This window comes from Larimichthys crocea, chromosome XVI, assembly GCF_000972845.2.
Source record: "Larimichthys crocea isolate SSNF chromosome XVI, L_crocea_2.0, whole genome shotgun sequence".
Classification (NCBI taxonomy): Eukaryota; Metazoa; Chordata; class Actinopteri; family Sciaenidae; genus Larimichthys; species Larimichthys crocea.
Window position 1 is genome coordinate 23,616,022 of NC_040026.1, and position 14,887 is coordinate 23,630,908.

Below are 14,887 nucleotides of genomic sequence, written 5' to 3' on the forward strand. Positions count from 1 at the left end.
CTTTGCTGGTTATATATGACCTTTCTGTGGTGTTGCTCTGCATCCTACAGGTCCTGCTGGATGATGCAGTGCACTCACTGACTCAAGTTATATGCATCCGAGACAACAGCAGCACCGAAACCCCGCAAAGGGAAAAAGAAAACACCGCACACACACCGCAGCAGTCATTCCTTCACAAACACGACAAGATCAGATGAGCACTCACCAGAAAATAGGATGTGATCTGTGGAGCAGCAGCAGCAGCAGCAGCAGTGTTTGTCTCCCCGGTGCCAGAGATGATGAGATGCTGCGAAGGAGACACTGCGGTCCGCATTTATCCGAGAGAGAGAGAGAGAGAGAGAGAGAGAGAGAGAGAGAGAGAGAGAGAGAGAGAGAGTGTGTGTGTGTGTGTGTGTGTCAGGTGGAACAGAGACAAGAAGAAGAAGGGGGGCGGACGGTCTGTTTCACGTCAGGTGGAAACAGACGTGATGTTGGAAAATGGACCTCGTCGTTTTTTATTCTCTCTCTCTCTCTCTCTCTCTCTCTCTCTCTCTCTCTCTGGGCATGCCCAGTCTCTGCCTCCTTATGAGCACCAGTTTTAGTACTTGCAGGTCTGAGTTAAGTCAGGTTTGGAGGAAGTATGCCTCACTTCATTACACTGTAAAAACACAAAATGTGCACAAGTATTATGTCAAAGTTAAAGTTATTCATACAAATGTGCACAAGTATTATGTCAAAGTTAAAGTTATTCATACAGACAAAAATTAGTATAATAATAGTATTTTGACATACAAATGTATGTAAAAAAAATACAGTAATGAATGATTAAAAGCTGAGCTCAGAGGACTGGGGGGGATGCTAACGGGGAGCGGAGCCAGTGTCGTGCCAGAACAGGAGCTGGACAGGAACTGGGCTCAGCAGCCTCTATGTGGACATGATGGCAGAGGAGACAAAGACAGAAGAGGACGTTTACGGATGAAGTTTAGAAGACAAAAGGAGAGAGTGAGGGACTGACTTTTAGTGGTTGGTGAAATAAAAGGCTGAAAGACAGACGGGTTTGTGTTTGTACCACAGGAGTTTTGGAGAGGAGGAGAAGAGGAGGTTTACAGGCCCGGGGTCTGACCCGGCAGCCTCTGTGGACATAATGACAGAGATGATAAGGACAATGACAAAGTGGGGTCAGTACCGGCGTGCAAGGATTCAAACCAAAGTCAAAAAAACAGTTTGGTGTTGTTGGACTGAGGGCAGACTAGAAGCTGTTTAATGTGTCTTTAGTGTGGCTGTTTTTATTTCACCACAAGATGGTGCTAATGTGCTCGAAATGACCCCAGCTAAGGACTTTTATTCGATGCTTCTGTTTGAGGCTGCCAGCGGTTGAGTGTTTTCTCATTGATTACCATATTTAATAAAAAATAATCCCGCAGGGGCTTTTTGTGAGTTGCAGATGCTCTGCAGTTAATACAGAGAAAGGCTTGGCAGACAGAAAAGCATGAGCTGTGACTGTTGTACAGTTTTCTGTCCCTCTATGTTGTGTCTCTTTGTGTTTTTTCTTTTCTGTGTGGTCATTTTGTAATTATAAGTTAAAAGACAAATTGATTTCCAAGATGTTTTTGTTGAATTACCAATTTCAAAAGTCAAATCCCACCAACTGCAGTGTACAGTCAACAAAAACACTTTCACATGCACTGTGCAGGGTCACCATCTAGTGGTCTAAAGTATTCAGTGCACGTCTGACTGCAAACCTGCAGTAAAAGTATTACAATGCAACAAGATGGAACATGTGTTGGTATCACAGAGAGCTTTAGATGTGTTGACAGGTATAAATTCTTTAATGTTTGGACCATTGAAACTATAAAATAAAATATGGACGTCGTATCTGTGATGTTTCTGAAGTGTGGTGGATCGTCGATCGAAGTGTGATTAATCCATCCAATCCGGTTTTTTGTACCAGACTGTAAACATGTTTATTTCTGCTGTCTAACATGGGGACTTATGGAGACTGACTCACTTCTTGAGCCATCCTCAAGTGGACGTTTGAGGAACTGCAGTTTTTTGGCTTCATTTCACAGCCACAGAGGTTGCCACTTGGTTTGGACAGAGTCAGGTTGTTTCCCCCTTTTCACACATCTTGACAGATGTAATGACTCGATTCACCTCTAGATGTCAGCACAAGCCTTTAGCGGGCACAGTCCTTTCACCTTATGCAGATGTAGACTATTTATAGCCATGTTAATGTATGCATCTTGTCACATTGATGCAAACCTGAACCTGAATATGACTGAATTTTGATTTTCTATATTAAAATAGACGTTGTGATTGCTTCCTTGTGGTCTCACTGCAGTGAATACACGTTTCTGTGAACTTAAACCTGCATAGTACTGACTGTAATACTGTAATAAACCACTAAGTGGAGCCACATTTCCTCCTCTTGTGTTTCTGTCTCTCTCTCTGTACATGTGGCCTCCAGTTTCCCTCTCACCTGCCTAATTACTTCACCACCTGCGCCTCATTAACCAATCAACACACGCTGCATAAAACCCTGATTCAACCCACCATCCCACCTCATTCCAGCAGTGCAAGTGGCAACCTCTGTGTCTTGGAGGTGAAGCCAATTAGGAAGTCCGTTCTTTATACCGTCAGTCGTTCAGTCTTCCCAGCAGTAACAGTACTTCCAGTCTTCTTTTGTATCTTTGCTTCTCTGTGATCTTTAACTTTGTGACTAATTCTGATCGCCCTGTACTTCAGGAAAACCTCCTCTGCCATCCTCCCACCACATCCAGCTCTGTTTGTTCCCACGTCTGCACTCTTGGATTCCTGCCACCACCACCGGACAGCCCGCTACGGTCTTCTCTCACCTGCATTGCACATTCCCTTCGTGTTCTCAATAAACTGTTCAAACAAGAGTCAGTCTTCTGTCAGTTTCTGTGCTATCATTCTCCATAACAGAAGGAATTGTAGGCAGCACAGTGAGGGTCAGTTTAACCAAACAGATTAATTGTGGAAAATAAGTGATAAATGAGTAATGATCATGTTCATTTAACTCGTCATGCAACAGTATGTTAATGAGTCATGTACAGTCTGTGATATGTTTGATCTCATCCCATAAAAAAAACTTTAAAATGATGAATTATCCAGATAAAGTCTCTTTAAAATTTGAAGTCAACACCCTGTTTAGTAAGTTGTGATCACATGGATCATCCAGACAGATCAGTGGCTTGTTTTTGGGTGTATGCAGCCCGATCCTGGGTCCTTTGTGCTGAAGGATTGTTTTGGGGAACTTGGTTTGCTGAGATCTTTAACACGTGACTGGGCTTCACAAATAAATTCAGTTTGACTGACTTGACTCAAATGCTCTTGACCCACTTCACTTAAAGCCCCATGCCAGTCATAATTTTTTGTGTTTCCATGGCAATGTAAGGAGATGCAGTGCAATGCCATGGCAACAACAGATCTTGTGGAACAAAATTTGAACACACACACACACACACACACACACACACACCTGTGTGTCAATTGTAATACAGGCTTGCACTTAAAATCTTTTATGGAACAGTTTTTCACAAAAGACGCTTGAATCTCAAAGTACATATTTATTTTAGGGAGCATGGCAACTAAAGTTAATCATTCTATTATTATGGCTAAATAACTTTGCTACATACTGAACCCAGAGTTACTTCCAAGGCCAGTTAACACATTATAAACTAACTCAGATATGCAAGTTATATATATATAGTACTATGTGTGTCTGATACCCACAAAATCCAGCAATGCGAGCCATCTGCAGGGTTGCGTGAAGGTGTGGCTGTGTTTATTTGTTCTGGGTAAAGTTGCCCCCTCTCCTTGGCTGCTCTTCAGCTGGTTCTATCGCCACTCTAGGCTTTGAATCTTCAATAAATTTCCAACAGTGTCACCAGTATCACCTCCACACCATCATACCTGCTCTTCTATGATTCACGGTGGGAACCACACATGCAGATAACATCAATTCACCTTCTCTAGGTCTCACAACGACACAGCTGTTGGAACCAAAAATCTCAAATTTGACTAAAGTCCAAATTTCCAATTGTCTAATGTCCATTCAACAACTCTCTTTTGCTTGCTGGTCTTCCTCAGTCGTGGTTTCTTTGCAGCAATTCGACCACAATGGTCTGCTTCACGCAGTCTCCTCTGAACAGCTGATGTTCAGATGTGTCTCCTACTTGAACTTCGTGAAGCACTTATGTGGGCTCTAATATGAGGTGCCGTTAACTGAAGATTTCTGAGGCTGGTATGAACTCTTGGTCTTCACGATTCGCATTTAGTGCATATTTGTACCATGCTCAGTTGCAGTTGTGTATGTTCTTTTTAGTGGCATTTTGCATTAAAATCTCCATAATTAGTTTTTTTATGACCCATTCAAAAGAGAGAAAGGACAATACAGCATAAAAAAGCAGAATAGATAAATTATGGGAGGGGGTCTTTGAAGAGCCCCATCTGTCTGAGAGAAGTCAAGACTTAACATTGATTTAATAACCTTCTTATTGACAATTTCCCCCTTCCTCATCCTGCAGCATGATACTGCATGACGAGCTAATTGGACGACCACCACCTGAGTCCTTCTGCAAATCAGTTCTCAGTGACAGGCAGCTCGCTGAAATCTGATTTAAAATGACCCCTTTCCTGACTAATATCTGATATTAGCTTTGTTGTCTTGATATTAAAAGCCTGCGTGGAGTCTGTGAGCAGCTGATTAGAGCAACAACATCTGAGTCCCACTTGTAAATCTGTAGATTTATACGAACTGATATGTATAGATGGCATATTTAATATTAAAATTAGCTTGAGAGTGGTTGACGTTTTGAAGGGCTGACAGAATATATGACATAATAGACCCTTGGTAATGTTTGTTACTATTTATTTATAATTTTTAAAGACTCACGCATGGTTTTCTTTGATTAGATTTTGTTTTCCGTCTCTACATTTGTTACCATTCGGAGAGAGAAGCCCGGTAAATCTTGTCAAACTTTCCCCCCGAGCTCATACTGTAGCAGCTCTGACTGGAGTAATGGTTTTGTTTGCATGTTTATCAGCAATGCATACTCGCAGGGCAGATTGAATATGGGCCCGCTGTCAACATGTGAATAGGTTTTTCAATATGCATATAAATTTGAATCTGAGATATTCCTTTCCTCATGCACATCCAGTGGGCAGATATATTTATAAGGGATCGGGTTGCGGTTGTCCTTCTCCCCAGCAACACATTCAAGCTCCTCATGGAAGATCCCAAGGTGTTCCCAGGCTGCTATGTAGTCAATCCAGCGGGTTCTGGGTCTCTTCCAGCGTCTCCTCACAGTCCTCCTCCCGGAGGATCCTAATCAGATGCCTGAACCACCTCAGCTGGCTCCTTTTGATCAGCAGTCCAAGCTCCTCGCTCTATCTCTAAGGAGCCTACCCAAAGATCATGACCATAGGTGAGGGTTGGAACATAGATGGACTTCTGGCTCAGCTCCTTCTGAACCACAACGGCCCAGTAGAGCGTCCGCAATGCTACAGATGCTGCACCAACCAGCTGGTCCATCTCACGCTCCATTTTCCCCTCACTCGTGAGCAAGACCCCGAGATACTCGAACTTCCTCGCTTGGGGCAGCAACTCGCTCCCAACCTCAATCCAAAATCCAAAGACTGTAGTCTTCTTCGAAACTTGTGTGGGTGGAAATTAAACTTAACGCTGTCCAAAAAAACACTAGTAGAAGTCTAAATTTGCCATAAAACACAGGCACTCCAGCTGATTCGAGGAATATTTATGACCCAGGAATCAAGAAAACCTTTTTATGGACTCTGTATACATTAAGAAAGCCAGTCGTTAGAACATAAAGCAAAGTTATTTTTCTTAATCTGAGATCTCTACCCAGCAGCAGCCCCTTTTAGCTGAATTATCCAGATGGTCTCTGCATGTGCTGTACTCTATCATTTAAAGCTGCCTCTCTACATGCTCTCTCCATTGTAATGCATATCTGCACGTGGTGCCTTTTAGGCTTTGAGCTTTTCATACCAGAATCAGTGCGTCTCAATCAATCTGACTTCCTTTTATTCGTAGTGACCACTGCTCGGTCCGGCTTCAGCCAGAAGCTTTTGTAGCCAGCCAGTAGAAGGTTATTTGTCTTATGTGAGAGGAAATATAACAATAGAAGTTTCTATAGGAGCGGGGTGGAAACAACAATTGTGTGAAGTGTGATTGATATAACCATCTGCCTGACTGGCTACCTTGATTAAACTTTAGGAGAGGAGTGTAATCTGAATGCTGATGCCTTTGAGGGAGATTTTGAAGTCTGAGGATTATAAAATCACAACCGTAGTGTGAGAGGTGCAGTATTATGTGTGAATTTACTTACAGTGTTTGTATACATGTGTTTATTTGTGCATTAAATCTGAGTGTTGACAGTCTGATCTGTTAGTTGGTGATGCTGACCACTCTGTGCCTCTTCTGGGTGGTCACTCTGTGCCCACATTAATCTCACAGTGGAGGGATGAGGTCCTGACCTCGGCTGTTTTTCTTTCAGGCGAGGTCGTTCTCAGTCTAGGCAGTCTGCTCGTTTTGTGATGTGACTTGTAAAAAGCAGCAAAGAGTTCAGCTCAGTAACCTCTGTGTATTTCCTCAGTGGTTAAATTAAAATGAGCTTTGAGTGTGAAGTTATTCTGTAAGAAGAAGAAGAAGATTCAAGGTTTTAGACTTAAGAAATACAACCTCACACACAAATGTGAAAAGACTGCATCCATGTAGCAGCACTTTGAGAGCAGTTTGGGGTTTGATGTCAAGGTCATCTCAGTTTGATGTCCAGGAGGTGAAACCAGCAGTCAAGGCTCCTTACTGTGGTCCTTCCTGGACTGACCAACAAACCAATCACCCTCCGGTTCCTCCGGTTCCTCCGGTTCCTCCAGCCAAGCCACAACGGATTTAGCTGTCAAACGATGACGTTTTTAAGGCTGCTATGATTTTCATTGTTGATTATTTGGCCTAATAATTCTGAAAAATGAATTCCTAAAGTTCAAATTGACACCTTGACAGCCAAAGTGTCACATAAGATCTAAAACGCTGTCTACACCATGTACTTTGTGTTGTGTTGTCTCAATTCGAATACAGTCGTTGTGCACCATTTATCTTGTAGGAAATGTGAATGTCTGAACCAAACTTCATAGCAATACATCCAAAACAATGAAATACTGAATGACTGTATGTACATGAAGCAGCCATTCAATTCTTCTCTGTATTACATGCAGTGATGTCTTTTATCAGGATCACTAAGACACTGAAGACACCTGTCCACACATTGAACCATCAGATTTTGTGTTTGTTCGAGTGAAATTCTCATCCTACGATTCTCCGACTGAGCAACCGCATCACCCTTCTTGCCTCATTCCCCTCCATCCGTGTAAATTATTAACATTATAAATTAAAGGCACTTGAATGCATTATTTAGTAAGGTCCTTCATATTATGCAGATCCTGTATAAAACAGACTACAGCTAACCCTAACTGGATTTTTACACTTCCATAACTCACTACAATAACGATTAAACGAGCCCGCGGTGATTACAAGGCTCTGCTCGGTGCTTAACACTTCAACATCTGGGAGAACCGATAACATTCACCTACTACAACAAACACTGCTCACTTTTTCCACCACAAATAAACCATGGTCTTATAAGCAGAGTGGCATGTTTGAGTTGAGGATTTCTCCCCTTTCCTGAGATGCGATTTACAGCCGGCGTGTTTGTGTTTGACATACAATGGCCTCTTTGTCAAACCGTGGTTAGGCTTATTTCAACAAGAGAGTGATAATGTGATAACCACAGCCGCTCTGTGTTGTCTTAGGTAATCGGCGTTTGGACTGGATCTAATAATGACCCCCAGGAAAAGAGTCTGAGGTGATAAAGACAAGGCGAGCTGTTTGTCTGAGCTGACAGCACTAATCACTTCATGAAGGTTCGGAGGAAAGTCCTGTAAATCCACAGTGTGTGATGCCAATTTAAGGGGATAAAACTCATATTCACATGTGATTTTCTAATGTTATTGACTTGTTTAACAATTGACCAATGCTGTATCTCAGTTTGGATACTCGTTAGTACACACAAAACATACATACAACTTGTGTATTGTGGTATTCACTCAACGTTTGACCATTACGATCGCACCATTCGAGAACTCAGAAGCAACAGAATTCTTACGTAAGCTTGCCAGATCATGTTATAGCATTATAGCACAATAACTGCATAGCAGTTCTCTGATAATCTGGTTACATAAGAAAAGATCATGACCTGCTTTTAAAAGCCACGCAGATATTCCTATAGATATACATCACCTGTGTGCTCATGCTTCAAGAACAATAATCATAATGTATTTTCACTGTTTAAAGATATTTAAATATGAAGCATAAAGACTGGAAGGGGGACAGTTAGTTATATCATGACATCTAACTAATTAAAGTAGCTCTTATTTCAGTTGGTTTGTTAAGAAAGTGGCCAGATTGTAATGAAATTTGGTATGGACAGCCCCAGGAGAGACACTGAAGATGGTTTCTAATGATTACTGCGACCCTGTGACCTCTTCTTCACCACTATGCAGAGATCAGACTACACACTCAGATGGTCAGTGTGTCCAAGCAGCCGATCAGAGAGGTACCAATTCTTCACATGGTGCTCGAACATGAGAGACTACATGTTGGACAAACTAAATTATCTTCCAAATATTCTGCATACTGTGACTTTTTGCACACTACCTGGTGAATTATAATGCAAACTGTTCTTTCCATTTTAAAAACATACTGTACACATATTTATATCTTCTATTACTGGATTTTTGTCTTCCCTATATTTTTGTTTGTTTGCACCAAAAAACCAAGACAGAGTCAAGGCATTCAAGGCAATAAATCTGACTCTGAAACATTGGATAACTTTAACTCTTCATTATGTTCAATATGGATGTAATTTATAGAGATACTGAACTGGAAAACCTATTTCGCTTCTTGACATTTAGGTCCACTTCAGACCAAATCTGGTGCTGCCGCAAAATCAAATAAATGGGTTTTTCCCATTTATTTGAGCGGGTGTAGTCCATTTTGCAGTGAAGTTGAGTCGGATTCAGCTTTTAGAGAATCACAACTTGACGAAACAAAGACTGTCCAGGTGGATTCATGGACTAAACTCTGATAATCTACCTGCTGTGTTCTGGCTTTGTTTGTTTCATGTACCAGCTTCAACACAAAGAAGTGGTTGAGTGACATAGGCAGTGAATGAGAGTGAGGGAGCACTGGTGAATCAGAGAAATAAAACGTTATTTTCTGATTGTTTCATAGCGGTTACATTCAGCACAAATAAACACAACCCTGTGGGAATTCACCGCAATGCCAGATTTGGTCTGAAAACGGCCTTACAGTTCCAGGAAGAGCATTCTGGTGTTGAAATAATTACCAAAAAGTTGTGAAACTAGGTGGGAGAAGGCAAAAAAATCTGGCGTGCTTGTGTTTTTGTTGGGATACTTTCAGATGAACAACTCATGTAGTCTGATCCTGGCATTCTGCAGCACTGAGACAAAGGTGTGTTGGAGGTAGTCTGAGTACTTGAGCCTTTTATCCCACAGCTACAAATCTACTAAATGGAGCCCCTCAGAAGTTTTAAGTAGCCTCTGTGATTGAGCTCATGCAATCTTTTGTACAATGTCCATTAGTTCAGTTCTATCTTTAGACTCAGGCTATTAGTGAGGCAGATAGAGTTGGCGAGACGTATTGACATGTCGCTGAAGAGAAGCAGATCAACGTGTCGCTGCTGCTGCTGCTGATGTAATTTCTGATTAATTAAGCACTTAATGCTCACGTTTAGCATGTCTGGTGGCCAAATGTGATAAATTAGACTCATGGCGTCTATAGGTACAGAAACTATAAGGCTGGTCGGGGGAAATAGCCGGCTGGGTGATCCAATAAGAAGTCCTAAATCCTGAGAAATCCGGCAAAACACATTTGACTGAAGACCTCGTGTCAAGATTAGCGTTAAGTTGAAATGCATTGCTTCACCACAGGGCTGATAAGACTCCAGGCAGTCTGCCATATTGTTGCGTTGTGCAGCATCATAAATCAGATGGTTTGCAGGGATGGCGTGACAGATAAACACACCCGCGCTTTAACAAGTTTACGGGACAAATTGAAAGAAAGACCTGATTAAATGAGAGGAGAAGCTTCATGAGAGCTTCATCGCTGATGATAGTCATATGCTGTAGACTCCACAGTCACCTCAATTCACCTGTACACCTAGGGCAGATCTGGGATTAGGTCAGCTTTAAAATGGTGTTGATGCTACACTGAAGTCAGGTGAACGGTGTATCATAGGCTTGTTTGGGGAAACTGGATCATATTTTATGGAGAAGATGTTTTCTGGTTTTCCTTCTGCTCCACCTCAACTCTCTGTGATTTACAGAGTTTCCTGATGGACAGTGAAGTAAACTGCTGTAGCTGCTGTTAGTTCAGTTTGTTAGCCGGGCTGCCTTCTCTGTGAGCTCAGAGCACTGAGGGAGTGTTAGTGTTTGTACCACAGGTGTTTTGGACCACCAAGAAGAAAAAGAGGTTTTTTTTTTAGGCGAATCCTGACAGGGAGTGGAGCCGGTGTAGTGCCAGAACCGGAGCTGGACAATAATGACAGATGCGAAGTGACTGAAGAGGACGTTGAAGCTAAGGAGAGAAAAGAAGAGAGTGTGCGAGCAAGAAGCCGCCGGACATGAATAAATCTGGGGCTGTTGAATCCATTATAGAAGATTATTTTTAGATTTTTTAAAGGTTTAAAAACTGGAATAGCGTGCATAATTTTCAAACTATATTCGATGGTGCGAACACGACTGATTTTGCATACCGCAGAATATTAAACATAAATATTCATTGTTTTCCATTTCCATCAGACCGAGCCTGATCTGAACATTGCTGTAATGCATTATGAACAAAATTGTACATTAACAGATGAAAGCTCAAAAACCTGTGAGGTAGTTTTAATTTTTTCTGTTGGGGAAAAGGTTCCTCGTGCACGCTCAGGTCGTTCCTGTGGTCCTCTGTATATGTGTGTGTGTGTGTAACCTTGACAGGGAAAGCTAAGCTTCATTGAGTGCCTGTGAGCACTGTGCTATCTTTAGCTTTTGTTGAAGCTTTTACCACTGGCCTCCTCCTCCTACTCTTCCCACTCTTCCTCCTCCTCCTCCTCCACTACTCCCCTCAGCCCACTCACTGTTGGCTGCACATGCAAACATGCACACTTATGCATGCTTGCACACAACCGAACACACACGCACTACCATAACATACATATGCACGCTGCATAACTGTTACTGGGCAGATTAGAAGTAACCTACTTCTGGGATAAAAACATGAGCATGATGTTTGTTTCTTGGTGCAGAGTGAAAGACTGTGTTCCCTGAGCGACCATGATTTCTGCCTGAAGGCAAGTTATAAGCCACGGGCCTCACAGGAAACACGTTTGTGTTTCTATTGGCTGAAAACACATTAAAGTCAGTCAGTAGTACTCCCACTGTTATCATATGTGTGTAATGGCCCAGTGCTGCTTCTTTTAGTACCTTTACATGGTATATCATGAACACAGGCTGTTCTTTATACTTATTTTAGCTTTTATTAAGCCATTTGGTTGATTTTCTGAATATTTTCCAAGAAAGCTCCCCTGATTCTTCAGTATTCCTCCTTGTAGGAGATTCATCACAACGATACAGTCGAATTTTTCTAATCAAACACTCCCAAAATAGCTTGGTCAATCAACTCGGCCTTAATCATGTTAAATTCAGCCATAATGAGGCTGAAGAGAGGACGGTCAAACAGCAGCTTCTAAAGACAATGTAAGTATGAAACTATAACTTCAGTTTCAGAGACAAGAAGTCAGGATGAGACCACGTGATGTGCACAGATGTCTTTGGTCGTGATCCTTCCTTTGAAGCATTTTCAGGCACAGAAAATGGACAAAATAATAACTTCCCCTGAAATAAACATCAACTCTTTGAGTCAAATTGTGGTTGAGAAGAGCTGCTCGTTCAGGTCTCCCTGATCTCTGGGGACGTTGTGTAGATGGATGAAAGCAGGTTGTGTTGTACCAGTTTCAGAAAGTTATCTCATCTTTGGTGAAAAGATGAGAAGAGAGATCTGTGCTGCTGAGACAGACAGGTCTTAAACACAAATTCCTCCTGATTTGTGTGGAGAGGTTGTCGTTAAATGCCACTATGTATACGTCAATAAAAAAATTAAATAAAACACTAAAAATGATTTGATATTTTACCTGAGATATGATGAAACTGAAGGCAATAGTTTTAATATTCATTATACTGTACATCTAGTACATCTCTCCTCGCAGCGTGTGAAAATTACCCGGGAACTATTCATGCATTCTTAATATCGATTCAATCATGTCAGCGTGAGATTGTCTAATAACAGTCATTTCACACCACAGAATGAAAGTTATTGGTGCACCTGTAATCGTGTCCTCCCCCTCCTCCTCTCTCTGTCTCTGCATTGCAGTGTCTGAAGCTGTCAGGAGAGCGTATGCACCGCGTGTCATCGGCTGGCCTCTGCCTGTCATCCCTGCCCTCCCGTGCACAGACCACCGGCCAACACATCGAGTAATACGACCCTCCACCGTCCTCCTGCTTCACCTTCGGAGGTGTGTGTCCCGTGACATACGGCACAGCTGACAGCAATGACAAGCGTTCCCCTCTAGGAAAACAATATATCATGTGGTTCACAATGTGTTTAAATAAGGAATAAAAGGGCTATATTGCATTCTTCTTAACACATATTGAGTGTATTTTCCAGCTGTTTTTCACGCAGCTGTTCTGAATCTCAGCATGTGTGCTTTAACACATAAAACACAGCTGGTGAATAATAAATTGAATGGCAAACCGTGGCCTCCGCTGCCTTAAAAAACTATAACCAAGTAGAAATCAAGTGCCGTGCTGTAGTCTCAAATCCTCTGCATTTCCCTAAAAATTGCAGCGCGCCCTTGACAGAATGACAGGGTAGTTAGTAGCATTCAACTGATGCCTGAGGCTCTCCGAGTTTCCATTCAGGTTTAATAAGTTCCTAATGAAAGAGGGCAGGCGGAAGCTGTTTGAGTCAATCTCCTCTACACAGTTACAGATCATTGGATGCTTCATTTAGGGTGATTTAAATGTGTGCCATGGGACAGATTCCAAAAAAGCATTCACACAATGGCTTTCCATTTACTTTCCTCCATCCCTTCTGCTATTATAGTAATGGAAGCGGGGGTGTCTCAGGCGACAGACAAAGAAAAGCACAATGGTGGTGTCGCCCCCACCACCACCCGCCTCATTTCCTTGGTGACTGCATGACGGTTTTAAGTGTGCACCCGGGTGTCATCGTAAAATAAATAAAAAAACAAAGCTGCACACTCAATCAACACAAAAACTACTTGTGCAACACTGCATTTCACCACGTTGCACCATGTGAAAAAATAATGAGGGACATTGCAAATATTTTTCTGTTTTCCAAGAACGTAGATCATTAGGAAAGGTTGAAAAATGTGGGAATTGTTTGATGCTGATGAGTTTTGAGGATCTAGAGGAAAATATGTATTCAGTCTTTTGTTGACTAAATGTGCTGCTTTCTTGCGTTGCTACATTAAGAGGACTAAGATGAGGTGCTCGATTTCAGTTAAAGACCGTTGTTGCATTAGAGACTGGCCATTGTTCCAATAGCCAATTATACCGCAAACCCCAACAGTCCGAAAAAATGTCCATTGGACTGAAAACCCATTTGTCCAAGAGCCTGTTATTTTTGAAACCCCAAAAAGTGTTTACAATTTCTGGTTTGTATGAAGCTTTCTCACAGAAAATAGTTGGTTGGTACGTTAAGTACATTAAGATGAGACCTCCTGGTTTGATTTCAGCAAGAGACAGTTATGGCAAGTTGCATGGGAAGACTGGCCATTGCTCCCATAGCCAAACCTCAACAGTCCATTGGATGTCCAAAAATGTCCATTGGACTTGGACTGAAAGCCCATTTGTCCAAAAGCCTGTTATTTCAACAAACAAAAGCCCACTGCCCAAATTCTTCAGAAAATCAAAACAAATTATAAACCAATGAACAGTCTCTCTCTTTCCCAACTTGTTTGTATTGTCTTGCATGTGTTTTCTACCTTGTTCCTTGAATTCTTTGGTTGTTACGTTATGTAGACTGAGATAAGGCGTCCCAGCTCGATTTCAGATAGAGATCTTTGTTGCATTGGGGACCACCCATTGTTCCAAGGACCCATTATTCCAAAACTCCCAATAGTGCCAAAAATGTCCATTGGAGTTGGACCAATAGCCCATTTTTCTGAGAGCCCTTTATTTTGGAAAACAAAAACCCACTTCCCGTGACGGCTCATAAATTCTGAAACACCAATACTCCAAAAAATGTCCACTAGACTTGGACCGACAACCCGTTATTTCAGAAAACAAGAGCCAACTGCAGCTGTATTTCCCAAACTGTAGACAGCACAGGATGGCAAAACACACATGACTATATGTTGATGTCGATGCATGCATGGATACATGTATAGCGTACGTATGCTGCATAGCGACCTCCCTTTACTGGTTCAAACCCAACTATTGACGTACATAGTGGCAGCTTTCATCACCAAAGCCCTGACTCCCTGTACCCTAAAACAAACGTCTCCTGATCCTCCTCGCTGACTCTTTGACACATCATTTCTTAATCATTTTACCGGGTGTCTGCACATGCAGGGTGGTACCATCCATTAGCCCTCCTGTCTAGACGGGACTTAAAGCTATTTGTGACCTGCTGGTCTCATTCCACCAGCAACACTCCAGCTTTAGGTCTGTATAACAGGATTAAGCCACACTGGAGGACTTTGTGTATGTCACCTGTGCACAC

General features: G+C 42.1%; 1 protein-coding gene across 2 annotated transcripts in view; it reads right to left on the reverse strand.

Moving 5' to 3' along the window:
- The window catches only part of LOC104928987 (PH and SEC7 domain-containing protein 1), an 81,127-nt gene extending 80,768 nt beyond the window's left edge, over positions 1–359 (reverse strand). For both annotated transcript variants that reach the window (XM_019275020.2, XM_019275018.2), the window contains exon 1: positions 206–359. The gene's annotated coding sequence lies outside the window, so the exon portion shown is untranslated. The remainder of the gene's footprint in view (positions 1–205) is intronic.
- Between the last annotated feature and the right edge of the window lie 14,528 nt (positions 360–14,887).